Genomic DNA, 14,776 nt, shown 5'->3' on the forward strand with positions numbered 1-14,776 from the left:
CAAGCAAACAGCACAGACCTTAGTAACTGTGCTATCCAAAATAACGATATCCTTTCAGCCATAAATAGTACGAACATAAACAAAACCCTGGCCCCGATAAAATATCACCGAGAATTCTCAGAGAAGCAAAAAATGAGTTATTGCTGCCACTCTCTGTCTTATTCAATAAATCGTCAAGTACTGGGAAAGTTCCATGCGAATGGAAACTAGCAAATGTAACACCTATTTTCAAAAAAGGAAATGAGTCGCACCCAGGAAATTACAGACCAATCAGCTTAACATCAATAGTGTGCAAGTTGATGGAAAAAATCATAAGAGATAAAATAGTAAATTATCTAGAAGAAAATAATATAATTAAAGACTCGCAGCATGGATTCAGACATCGTCGTTCATGCTTAACTAACTTACTGGACTTCTTCCGTGATGTTTACAAATCATACGATGACTCAAGAGCAGTACTATAGATATAATTTACCTCGACTTTCAGAAAGCATTTGACACTGTCCCTCACAAGCGTCTCATGAGCAAAATAGAAGCACATGGAATAAAAGGAAATACGCAGAAATGGTTAGAAGACTGGCTTTCAGACCGAAAACAGCGAGTTGTGATAAACGGAAAGGAATCCAAATGGCGTAATGTTATCAGCGGCGTTCCCCAAGGCTCAGTACTTGGACCGATACTTTTTATTATCTCTATAAATCATATTGATGAGGGTCTAAATTGTAAAGTATCCAAATTTGCAGATGATACTAAAATAACCAGTAAAGTAACATCAAAATTACAGTGGCAGGAGTTACAGAATGACCTTAATACTTTAGCAAGCTGGACAGAAAAATGGCAAATGAAATTCAACGCAGAAAAATGTAAAGTACATCATATTGGAAGTAACAACGTCCATGCGAACTACAAAATGAACAATATCCAGTTATCAGGTATATACAATGAAAACGATCTTAGTGTGATAATATCAAATGACCTAAAACCAAGTAAGCAGTGCACCTAGGCGTTAAAAATTGCAAACAAGCTGGTGAGTTTTATTGGAAGAACTTTCGAGTTTAAATCGGAAAAAGTCATACTTGCCTTGTATAACTCACTAGTGCGCCCCCATCTTGAGTATTGTGTGCAGTTCTGGTCCCCGTACTACAGAAAGGACATTGAAAAATTAGAGAAAATTCGGCGAAGAATCACAAAAATTATACCACGACTTAGAAACAAACCATATGAGGAACGCCTTGAAGAACTTAAATTATTTAGCCTAACGAAGCGCATTTTTTTTTTTTTTTATGCGAGGAAGAAGGAACCAAAGGCCATGAGCCCGCAGTACCAGTTCCCTCCAAGAGAAAAACAAAATACAACAGAGAGCCAAATTCAAGATCCGATCATTTTGAGATGCCTGGACACACTGCGTTTGAAAGACTGGAGATCATAGGCAACAGGAAATACAGACAGAGGGAGACAGTTCCAGAGCTGACCTGTTGCATAAATGAAAGACTGGGAGTAATGGTTAACTCTTGCATTAGAGAGTTGGACAGAAAAGGGATGAGAGTTTGCTGCCAGACGGGTGCTACGCGCCCGTCGTAGAGGTGGAGGAATGCAAGCAGACAGTTCAGAGGAGCAGTGACCATTAAAGTAGCGATAGAAAAGAGATAAAGATGCAACAGTGCGGCGAAGAGACAGAGGTTGAAGGGAGTCAGTAAGGGGAGGAGAGTTAATGAGACGAAAAGCCTTTGACTCCACCCTATTGAGAGGAGCTGTATGTGGGGAGCCTCCCCACACATGAAAGTTGTACTCCACACACGGGCGGATAAAACACCTGTATAGACTCAACAATTGTGCAGGGGTAAAGAAAGAGCGGAGTCGGCTTAGCACACCCAATCTCTTGGAAGCAGATTTTACAAGAGATGTAATATGATCTTTCCAAGATAAGTCCGGAGTAAATGAAACCCCAAGCATGTTCAAGGATGATGCAGGATTAAGCTGAATATTATTAAACATTAGTGGGTATACCTGTGGAAGATTTTGTCGGGTTGATAGGTGTAAGAACTGAGTCTTAGATGCATTAAAAACAACCATTTTATTTTTACCCCAGTCAGAGATACGAGCCAAGTCAGACATTAGGTATGCCATAGCCTCATCCCTTGTTTGTTGAAGTAACTGTTGAGATGGGCGTTGCGGGAACCGAATGGAAAGGTGGAGGGTGGAGTCATCAGCGTATGAGTGGATAGGGTTAGATGTACAGCTTAGAAGATCATTGATGAATAAAAGGAAGAGAGTTGGTGATAGGACAGAGCCCTGAGGAACACCACTGTTGATAGATGTAGAAGAACGATGGCCGTCTACAACAGCGGCTATTGAACGACCAGAAAGGAAGCTAGCGATGAAGGCACAGATAGAAGGATAGAAACCGTAGGAGGGCAGTTTGGAAATTAAAGATTTATGCCAGACTCGATCGAAAGCTTTTGAGATGTCAAGTGCAATGGCAAAGCTTTCGCCAAAGTCCCGAAAGGAGGATGACCAGGAGTCTGAAAGGTAGGTGAGAAGATCGCCAGTGGAGAATCCCTGACGGAACCCGTACTGACGATCGGAAAGAAGGTTGTGATAGGAAAGATGCCTTAAAATTTTTCTATTGAGAATTGACTCGAAAACTTTTGAAATACAGGACGTTAAAGCAATTGGACGATAGTTGGAGGGTTGGGAGTGGTCACCCTTCTTTGGGACTGGCTGAATGAAGGCAAACTTCCAGCAAGAAGGAAAGGTACAAGTTGACAGACAAAGGCGAAAGAGTTTGCCTAGGCAGGGTGTAAGCACAGAAGCACAGTTCTTGAGAACAACAGGAGGGACCCCATCAGGCCCATATGCCTTGTTAGTACTGAGGCCAGTGATGGCAGAAAATACATCAACTGAAGAAATTTTAATGTCAGCCATGAGGAAGTCAGAGGGGGGAAGTGATGGAGGAACAGCACCGGAATCGTCTAAGGTGGAATTGGAGGAGAAAGTCTGTGCAAAGAGATCTGCTTTATCAGTAGAAGAAATAGCTACAGAACCATCAGAGTAGAAAAGAGGAGGGAAGGATGATGAGGTAAAGTTGTTAGAAAGATTTTTGGCAAGGTGCCAGAAGGAGCAGGAAGATTCGAGTTGGAGAGTTGAGAGCATATAGTATGGATGAAATTATTTTTAGTAGAGCGAAGAACAGACTTAGCACGATTCCGGGTAGAAACGTAAAGATGATGTGATTCAGTGGTGGGTTGGCTCCGGTACCTTTTGTAGGCCCTCTCCTTGTTGCGGACAGCATCAGAACAAGCGTGATTAAACCAAGGCTTTCTTGCGTTAGTCAAAGGATATTAGAAAGGAATGTATGCTTCCATGCCCGAGAGAATAACCTCCATAATGTGCAAGGCACACTCAGATGGCTCCCGGCCATGGAAGCAATAATCATTCCAGGGAAAATCAAAGAAGTACTGCCTGAGGGCCTTCCAGTCCGTTGCTACAAAATGCCACAGACGACGTTTCCCTGGAGGGTCCACAGGCCGTACCGGAGTGATAGGACAGGTTAAGGTAATAATGTTGTGATCGGAGGAGCCCAACAGAGAGAAAAGATTAACAGAGTAAGCAGAAGGATTAGTTGTGAGGAAGAGGTCAAGTATGTTGGAGCTCTCTCCAAGGCGGTCAGGGATACGGATAGGGTGTTGTACAAGCTGCTCTAGGTCATTAAAGATAGAAAAGATGTAGGCTTGTTCACAGGTGGATCCGTGAAAGGAGAGGAGAGCCAAAGGTGGTGGTGAACATTGAAATCTCCTAGAATGGAGATTTCAGAGAAAAGAGAAATGGATGGAATGTGTTCCATCGTAGAAGTAAGTTATAGTAGCCGCAGCAAGAAATGAACGCTGTGGTGGGGCAGGCGGGATGACCTGGGATTCCCCCACTGTTGCCATATCCACATGTCACTGACCATAGAGGTAGGATGTCACCGACCATCGGCCACCGCTGCAGCCCCGCTCCATGATCCTTACCCTGTGTCTCTGGCTTTCTCATTCTCTCTCGGTTTCTATATAAACTGGTGTATTTCCGAAACTAATTATGAAATTATTATGACTTTTGTTCCACACCACCACTGAGGTAAAAATCAAGGAGAGTTTTCTGTATAAAGGTTTCCCCCCCCCTTGTCTGAGGGCAGGTCAGTTCTGGCGAGTGTATAATTATAGGTCAGGCGGAGGTATCGGCAAGGCCGCACTCTCCCTCTCATATGCCACATTTAGGAGGGGGGGAAACCTTTATACAGAAAACTCTCCTTGATTTTTACCTCAGTGGTGGTGTGGAACAAAAGTCATAATAATTTCATAATTAGTTTCGGAAATACACCAGTTTATATAGAAACCGAGAGAGAAAGAGAAAGCCAGAGACACAGGGTAAGGATCATGGAGCGGGGCTGCAGCGGTGGCCGATGGTCGGTGACATCCTACCTCTATGGTCGGTGACATGTGGATATGGCAACAGTGGGGGAATCCCAGGTCATCCCGCCTGCCCCACCACAGCTTTCATTTCTCGCTGCGGCTACTATAGTTGAAGAATTTTTGATAGTCAGTAGAATTAGGGGATAAGTTAACAGCACAGATATATTTAGTCAGAGAATGACAGGAAAGCCGAAGCCAGAGTGTAGAGAATTCAGAAGAATCGAGTTCATGAACACGAAAGCAAGATAAGTCGTTGCGTATATATACACAACAGCCACCTTTGGCTTTGAAATGAGTATAGAGAAAGTAGGAGGATACAGAAAAGGGTTTGCTGTCAGTTGCCTCAGACAGCTGAGTCTCCGTTAGAAAAAGAAGGTCAGGTTTAGAGGAGGAGAGGTGGTGCTCAACAGAGTGAAAGTTAGAGGAAAGGCCGCGAATGTTGCAGAAATGAAGAAGAAGAGAGTCAGACAGTGGTTCCAGGCACCTCAGGAGAGGGGCAGATGGTGGGGGCATTTATGGTCCCCCCCCCTGGGGACTCCAAGGCTTGGTGATGAGACACCATTTTCAAAATCATGAAGGGATATGACAACTTAGACATGAATAAATATTTCGATATAGACCGGTCGAGTCAAACCAGAAGTAGTAGCTGCAAAATTATGGGAAAGCATTTCCAATTTCATGAAGCAAAATACTTCTTCTTTAACAGAGTTGTAAATATCTGGAACAGATTACCCTCAGATACCGTGAACAGTATCTCAGTTGAGACATTCAAAAACAAAATAGACAAGTATTTGCACGAGAATCCTCAGCTGACTCTTTTTCTGTCCGAATAACTTGCTTTTATAGCTGCGTGTAAGTTCATTCCCCTTTTGTCTACAAGACACCCTGTAAACAACATACCCGTACATGGTGTTGCGTCACGTCATTATACATTTTTCAATTTATTCAGTGCAAATAAAGTAATATAAGCACAGATTAGGATCTGCACAGATAGCCCTGAGTTAATGGTCACTACTCTCACTTTATGGGTTGTGGATCACTGAGGGTCTCTGTTAGTCAAGTGACCACCATCGGGATTTTTTTAATGTACAAGGGGTCACTGCTTCAGGATGAAACTTGTGTACTTGTCCCACATGGGAGAGTTCCTTGTCTCAGTGGAGTGAACGGAGCTAGGGCCTGATTGACTGCTGCCTACCTTAAAAGTGCCAGGCACGGCTGCCGCACCACCCCTAAACATCCACACTGTGCAGTCCCCTCGTGTCTACAGGACACCCCGTAAACTTAACATAGCGTCACGTCAGACCATTATACATTTTTCAGGTTACTCAGTGCAAATGAGGTAACATGCAGTAAGCACAGATTAGGATCTGCACAGATAGCCCTGAGTTAACGGTCACTACTCTTACTTAAGACCTGTGATGGGCTGTGGATCACTGAGGGTCCCTGTTGGGCAAGTGACCACCATATGGATTTTTTTAATGTGCCAGGGGTCACTGCTTGAGGATGAAACTTGTGTACTTGTCCCACATAGGAGAGTTCTTTGTCTCAGTGGAGTGAACGGAACTAGGGCCTGATTGACTGCTGCCTACCTAAAAAACGCCACGCAAGGCTGCCGCACCACCCCTAAACATCCACTCTGTGCATTGCACATTCACATTGTGCACTGTGCAGCCCCCTTTTATCAAAGACACTCGTCGAATATATTTTTCAATCTCCCCAATGTAAAGAAAGCAATATAAGGCCAGATTAGGATCTGCACAGATAACCCTGAGTTAATGGTCACTACTCTCACTTTCGACCTGTGATGGACTGTGGATCACTGAGGGTCCCTGTTAGTCAAGTTACCACCATGGGGATTTTTTTAATGTACCAGGGGTCACTGCTTCAGGATGAAACTTGTGTACTTGTCCCACATTGGAGAGTTCCTTGTCTCAGTGGAGCGAACGGAGCTAGGGCCTGATTGACTGCTGCTTTCCTAAAAAGCGCCAGGCAAGGCTGACGCACCACCCCTAAACATCCACACAATGCATTGTGTAGTTTCCACGTTATGTCCACAGACTTCCCATAAACTCAGTGTACCGGTTTATAATGTCATGCCGTAACTATTAGTTTATTTGATTACTTTCTCTTTCAGGTTACTCAATCGGGTAGCTTATAGACAAAGTATTATAGAATGTGACTTTTCCTTTCCAGTTTTTCCTATGAAATTTTCATGTCAGTTTTTCCATGCTGCATGGTGGTTTTTCTCACTTTTTCCTGGAGGGTTTGGTGGTGGGGGGAGCCTTCTTGCTTTACTATCCTTATCCTTCAGCATGTAGAGTTAGATCTTGTAGTCATAGTTCTCTCTGTAACAAGCAGCCTCGAAAGGACCTTAAGGTCTGTTGCTGTTTGCTTTCCTATGTAATCCTCCTCCTCCTCCTCCTCCTTTTTCTTTAATGCCATTTCTATACTGTGACATTTCACGCTTTCCTTCTTTTTATATCTCTCGTATCTCTCTTCCCTTTTTACCTTTCTGTTATCCAGGATCCCGTCCTTCATCTCAAACCTTCGTCGCTCATTCATTATATCCCTATTTTCTCTTTCTGTCTTTGCCAATCATTTTTTCCACTTGACTTTTCTGTTTCAAAGTTTTACTTCCTTGACAGTTACCCGCAGCTATTTTTATCAGCATTTCTGATATCATCATCATAATCATTATCATTCACTTTTCTAAGTTTTTTTTTTTTTCCCCTGCTGATTCTCCTTTCGTTGTGCTCAACTTACTTTCTCTCTCTCTCTCTCTCTCTCTCTCTCTCTCTCTCTCTCTCTCTCTCTCTCAGTACCTTGTTCCTCACTTCGTGCCCGTGTTCTTTCTCTCAGGCTGTTCGGTATGTGTCTGTTTTACATTTTACTGCCATATTTATGTGTCATTTGCACACACGCACACGTGCGTGTATGTGTGTCCGTGTTTACGAGTTTCTGTGGGCGTGTATAGCATTTTGTATGTTGCTCGATAACATATGACAAGATAAGAAAAAAAAAATGATCGCTACCAGTGTTCATGTTATTATGTTCAACTGGTTTGGACGAATCTTGGAACAAGGTCTGGTGGATGGAATATTACTCTTATTTCATTTTTCTCGGCAGTTCTGAACGACGGTAATCATTCTTTCATGTTCAGGTCATATTAGTTTCTATTATACACCTATTACTTTATGACTCTGATAGTGATGTTGATATACTGGTGCTTTACGACTTATTCTTTCTCGTTACGTCCACAGTAGTTTTAGAGATCCCTTGCGTTTGGACGTCAAAAAGTTCTCGAACTCCTTGGCGCGATGGATGTGAGAATGAACAGAATGGGGCTTATCATTTTGGAACGTCTAATATGCCTGACTGCAAGTGACCCAGTTCAGATTCTTCGTCCATTTTACTGGATTGCATAGTGCTTGCAGGGTTCGAGAACTTTTTGGTGAGAGTGTACACTGCCTTCCAGTTCTTCAGGTTTCAGAGCATATTTCTTTACAGCCAGAAATTTTGTTCAGTAATTTGTATCCAGCAAAGAGATCTGTCTTGTCGATTATAAACAAACAAGGCTGCCACACCGCTCGAAAATTGAGTGGAAGTTGTGTGTGTGTGTGTGTGTGTGTGTGTATGTGTGTGTCTTGCTGGGGAGTGTAGTTGTATGATAATGTTGTGTACAGAGAAAAGGAGAGAGGAGGAGTGGAAAGCTGAGGAGGCGGGGAAGAGGAATGGAGGAAAGAAATGATACAGAATGTGAAATGTAATATAATGAAGGACGGACACACACACACACACACACACACACACACACACACACACACACACACACACACACACACACACACACACACACACACACACACACAGGATAAATGAACATGAAGTATATCTCAGACTCTCATATTTCTCAGAATCGGATCAACTGTACAGTTTTGTGTTGCTCCATTTCAGGTATATTATGAATACCATGAAGAGAGGTGAAGTCAGTGAATGTACAGCGAGGTTGGATGGTGAGGAATTGGAAAATGTGAGTACGTTTAAGTACTTGGGTAGTGTGATGAGTAAGGATGGAGGTTTGGAGGGTGAAGTGCGTGACAGGGTACAGCAGGGAAGAAAGGTTGCTGCTTCTTTGAAAGCAGTGATAAGAAACAGGGAAGTGAGCATGGAAGTGAAAAAGTTACTACATGACAATATTGTGATACCAGCTCTAACGTACGGAAGTGAAGCTTGGACGTTGTTGGCAGGACACAAGTCAAGAGTGAGAGCAATGGAAATGAGTTACTCGTATTTAAGAGGAGCCTGTGGAGTCACATGGAGAGACAGGGTGACGAATGAGAATATAGAGGAGCGTTGTGGTGTAGATGTGGATGTGATAGGAAGCGTTATGAGGAACACACTGAGGTGGTTTGGCCATGTGGAGAGGATGGAGGGTGAAAGACTGACGAAGAGAGTGTATGTGAGTGAGGTGGAGGGGGGAAGAGGGAGGGGGAGGCCGAGGATGAGATGGAGGGATGGGGTGGAGAGGTATATGAGAGAGGGGAGTGTGAGTTGGGAGCAGGGCAGTGAGATGGCGGGGGACAGGGCGACTTGGAGGCGATTTGTTTGTGGCCACCCCAAACGGGATTGAGGCGTCTGGCAATAGATAGAATAGATAGATGAAACTCCTTAAAAGGCATTAAAAATATATATATATTCCTGTGTTTTCCTATAGAACAGTTTATGAAGTTTGAAGTGCATTGGTGAAGAAATAAAGTAGTGGCACCCATGTTGGCAAGTGTTTGGAAGACAGAGAGAAGAAAAAAACTGAGCAAATACTGTATGGTTTCCGCCACATGGTGGAGACCATAATAAGAAAAGAGTAGAGGTGTTGAGGAGGGACGGGGAGAGGTGTGACAGCAGGTAAGGAATTTAAGGTAGAAGAATGAAGTCAACGTAAAATAAGTAGTCAAGACAACAGAATATGAAAAGAGGAAGTGAACAAGGAAATAGTAATGATGATGGCATACGACCTATGTAGGGGGGGGGGGCGGAGGTATGAGGAAAGAGAAGACATAACGAGGAAAAGATGTCCGGGTTGTGTAAGAAGGAACAGAGGAAATGAGGATAAAAGGCGGCTTAAACTGGTATCGATCGATTCATGAACGTCATTACGGCAGATAAACAACAGTGGTGACAATCTCCCTTTAGCACACGACACACATTATCATCACTATCATCCAGACGTCCTTTTCCACTCATTGTTGGACTGAAGTAGGTTTCAGGGAGCCAGGAAAAAGGAAAAGATAGAATGGGATATTAACCACAGTCTTCCCAACTGAATGAGCCACACTCCCATTCACTCACCATTTAAACTCCCAGAATTCTGGCTTCACTTGATATAAAAGAACCATTCCACACGTAACTTCATACTCACCTATCCGACAAAGTCAATCCGACGAATGCCAGCTTAAAAAGAGGTATATACCAGACCCTGGTCAGCTACACTTCGCACAAAATTCATCCAGCCAGCTCGATCGCTTGTCAATTTTCTGGCCTCGTTAGCTTCTTTACCTCTCTTTCTCACACACTCATATACCATATCTGTTCACCTTCTTCTAGGCCCACCACGTCTCCCTCCCCCCCACCCTCAGATTCACCCAGACATACCTTTTTCACCAGTGTTCACTGTCATTTTTTTCCATGTGCCCATTCCATCTAATTCTAAGCACACACTGCTCATCTCAGGTGTCCACAGACATCCTTACCCTGCATCTTTAACGAGTCACATTAGTCTTTATCCTATCCTTTCTTATCAGTTCACACACATTCCTCAACAGTCCCATCTCCACTGCTCTTACGCTTGACTTTTCATTTTCATGCCACATCACAGTGTTACACTCCTATGTTAGAGAAGGCACTAAAACTCCTTCATGCAGTCCTCTCACAGCCGCCACATTCAGATCTTTGCTTCTTATCAAGGCCTTCATAGCACCAGCCACATAACTTTCCTGCGCTACTCTGTTTTCCACTTTTATTGCACATTTACCTCTCTTTTCTGTCAGTGTACCGAGGTACTTAGCAGTGTCTCCAGTCGCCATAACATCACAGTGAGACTCGCCTTTCAACAGCCTATCTACGTTTTCCTTCAGGGTGTGGCGCTCATAGACATCTACAAAAATCTGCACTAGTCTACCAAGCTCATGTCCGCTATCTGCATCATACTGCATACATCAGATTTGAGACTGTCCATCCTGTACTATTAATTTCCAGCGCCATCCCTCCCTCCATTACCAGTGTTTTTACCTCTTTCATAACACCATCACTATCTATCTATCTGTGTATCTGTCTGTCTGTCTGTCTATCTCTCTATCTATATCCCATTGGAGCCCAGTGTCCACAGTATTGGACAGAACTGGGAATTTTCAAACCTTAATAAAGTAGGGAACCCCCAGATGGGGACCTATGAGCTTCGCGACTCTGAGCCGATAGGCGGAGGGCGGTACGCTTGGGACCCTTCCGGAACGGTGCCTCGCCCAGCAACTCTGGGATCCAATGGGTTAATGGCTGGCAAATCTATCAGTTTCTTTAACCCATTGGAGCCCAGTGTCCACAGTACTGGACAGAACTGGGAATTTTCAAACCTAAATAAAGTAGGAAACCCCCAGGTAGGGGCCTATGAGCTTCGCGACTATGAGCCGATAGGCGGAGGGCGGTATGCTTAGGACCCTCCCAGAACGGTGCCTCGCATCCCAATGGGATATATATATATATATATATATATATATATATATATATATATATATATATATATATATATACTGCATATGGAACAACCATGAAGACAGAACCTTGTATCACGCCAGTACTGATCTTGAGCCATTCGCTCACAGTAGGTGCCCACCTACCCTTATGCAAGCTTCACTATCTTCGTAAAATCTCGTAACGGCACTCAGCAGCTTATGATCTACACCATACATATCCAAAACCTTCCACAGTCCTTCTCTGTTTACTTTGTCTTATTCTTTTTCCAGATCCATAAATTCCATTTACACCTCATTCTCACAAGCCTTAAATATTTGTCCACACATCCTCTACCACTCTGAAAGCTACCATGTTTATCGCTAACCAAACATTCTAATATATATCTTACTTTCTCCATGATTACTCCATATACCTCTCCGACAACACTCAAGAGATTTATGCCACGATAATGTTTGCACTCACTTCACTCACCCTTACTCTTATACAGGGGTATAATCACCCATTTTCCATTCTTCTGGTACGGCTTCACTCATATCTCAAACACTTCATTCTATTTCCTCCACTATACTTAATCGTCTTTGCATACACATTGTCACCCCCCTCCCCATTCCCATTCTTCAACCGCTCCACAGCATTCTACTGTACATTTATACCTGTTTTACGTTTCCTGGCACTACATTCCTTCTCTGCACTACACCAAAACCAATCATGTTTACAACCGCTTTGCTCTCATCATTCCCGTTCATCAGCCTTGCAAAATACTCTCTCCATCTGCTCCTTACTTCACTTCTACTAGTTAGTATTCTTTCACTCTCATCCCTCACACTTTCACACTCCGTTCTACTCACTTCTACATTTCCGCACCCCTTTCCAGAACTCATTTTTATTTTTAGAGCAGTTAGCGTTAATTTTTCTTTTAAGATGCTCATTGACCTCCTCCTTTTTCTTCTTTGCTAGTTTCTTCGCATGCTTCTTAATCTCAGTGTACTCTCTTCTTTAAGTCAGTTTTCTGCATCCACTCTAGCCACTCCATCCCCTTTTTCCTCCACTGCTTTTCCAACCTCTTTATTTCACCACGCTGTACCTCTCGTCTGACGTGCTAACCTCGTGACACAACACACAGGTTTGTCATTCCTAACTAAATATTAACCTATATTCATGCCTTAAGCTACCCTGGACCTGGATTTCCTAAACTTCCGTAGGGAAGATATAAACATAATTCGTCTGTGTTTCAACCAGATACGGAAACTTTCGCTGGGTAAGGCGATCGTGGCCCACGAAGGGTCGGAGGCGGCATATATTCATTCGTAACTCAAAAGAGAGTAATATTTCGTTAATTTAAAATTGTGATTTTTTAATAATGTACCTGCATAAAATATTGTTATATTTAACCATCAATCGCATTTGAGCTTTTAAGAAGGAATGTAGATACTGTGAAACTTGCAGACGATACGCAATAGTTTGGTTGCTTTCCTTGATGATCGCATGTGCTGTGAATTTGCGTTTATAGATACTCAGCATCTATTTGAATGGAATGATGAACACTTTCTGAGATGCCAAATAGTTGGGCAATATTGAATAAGAGGTCCTAGTCTAGTGGCGTTAAAACCAATTAATATATTCGAAAAATTTATGTAGATCATGCATTAGTTTTTTCAAGGAAATATTGGACCACCTCTTAAATATTAACAAAAAATTTTACCTACATTTGAAGTGATTCAGTGATTTTTGTAAAGGTGTAAAGAAGTGTGTTTTTTAATATGAAGAGGGTCCAATAATAAACAGGAAAACGCAGTGATAATAGGTACCATATTAGGTTAGGTGAGGTGAAGCTAGGATAAGTTTGGTTAGGTCAGCATTAAGTGGGTTAGGTTACGTTAAGTTAAATTAGGTTGGGTTAAGTTACGAAAGTTTAGGTTACGTTTGGATAAATCAGCACTGATAAGAGTAATTTCGTGGCAAAATTGCGTTCGAAGATGGCGTCTATCTCTTCGGCGCGGTTGGGAATTGTAAACAAAAATCGGTTTTAAACGCTTTTCACCACTTTTAAAAGAAATAAAAAATTCATCATCATCAACATCATCCAATCCTACGTTGCCCCATTAGGAACGTAGGAACCCGGGACTAGGCAAGTTGGCCCTGACATTTAAGGTGAGAGTGACCAGTCTTACTCATCCCTGAGTGGCATTACATAAGCAATAAACCCCAACCATCCCTTGGATATAAACCTTCACCAGCTCAAACCGATTGGAGCTCCGTAATTACCCACTAAACCACCAGGCGCCAAAAAAAGAAAATAAACAAAGAATCCCATGAAGGGCTTTGGTAAAGGAAAAAGCTGGTGAAGACTGCAAAAAAAGGTGGATCCATGTCTCCTTGAAGATTACCCATGCCGATAATACTCCATAGATTCTCTTTAACTACTTAATTCCTGCATAAATTTGTTACTAAATTCAAGTTTTACCCAGATTTCTGCTACAGAAAATACAGCCCGTGTGGTGAACTATGGCTGGTAAACTGAGACAAGTGAAGAGAAGTTTAGGTGGTTGGAGACAGACAGGGATTAAAGGGCCAGCCACAGCCTCTCCCACTATCCCATGCTTTATTAAATCTAGGCACAGCTTAGGTTACCAACATTCAAACTACTACAGTATCCTTATAAGTGATAAATTATAGGCGTAATGTCATACATCAAATGAGAATCAAGGCATCATTATCACTTTCATTTAGTATAACGGACGTCCTTTTGCCCCATATGTAAGCAAGTCACCCATCCCGCCAAGTGTATGGTGATTGGTCGTTTCCTCTGGGTCGCTTCAACGACCACTACTGTGATTGGCTACGGAGGTCTGTGAAGACACAGTGACGTTAACCTCAGCCCACAATAATCCGTAGCCCACGAAGGCCTAAGAACGGTCAGAAAATACAACCGTAGAGAATATCAATATCTAGGGGGTGTTGGTAAATCCGGGCTCAGATCCATTGTTCACAATTCATTGCCTTCAACTCCTCCGTTACTTTAACTTGGTATTCAACTGCCACACCTTTGTTTCTCAGCTTCACCTTCAGTTTTTCTTTCTGACTGCTGCACTCTCTCATTATCCACATCGCTCCTCTCAGCCTAACAATTCATTTACACTCATGTGATCAGATTGACCTCTGCAACTTCTCATCGCAATCGTATCCACGACATTCCCAAACATTGTTCTCTCAACAAGACGTAAGCAATCAGGTTCCTGTCAGCACTGTCTCCGTTCCCTCTGTACCTTGTGTATATATAAATATGTTTATGCTTAAAGTATGAGTTACAAATGCAGCCGCCCCTTTCCTGACACATGCTCTTCAGTCGCCTTCCATTATCGTTCTCCCATGGTACTATATAACGACCCATTTTATTACCAGTGTCAGCTCTCTCATTCAGATCACCCATCACACTTTGTAACTCCTGGGCATCCGTCCTAGTACTTCATTCAACTGATCCCAGAGCCTAGCTTTCTCTAAGAACAATCGGAGTTACATTCAGGTTCCTAATTGTAATGCAGGGTGAGTAGGGACAAGGGAAAAGTAACTGTGTGTGTGTG

The sequence above is a fragment of the Coenobita brevimanus genome, chromosome 92 (assembly GCF_032717465.1).
Source record: "Coenobita brevimanus isolate Jiangsu-jjx chromosome 92, ASM3271746v2, whole genome shotgun sequence".
In the NCBI taxonomy this organism is placed as follows: Eukaryota; Metazoa; Arthropoda; class Malacostraca; order Decapoda; family Coenobitidae; genus Coenobita; species Coenobita brevimanus.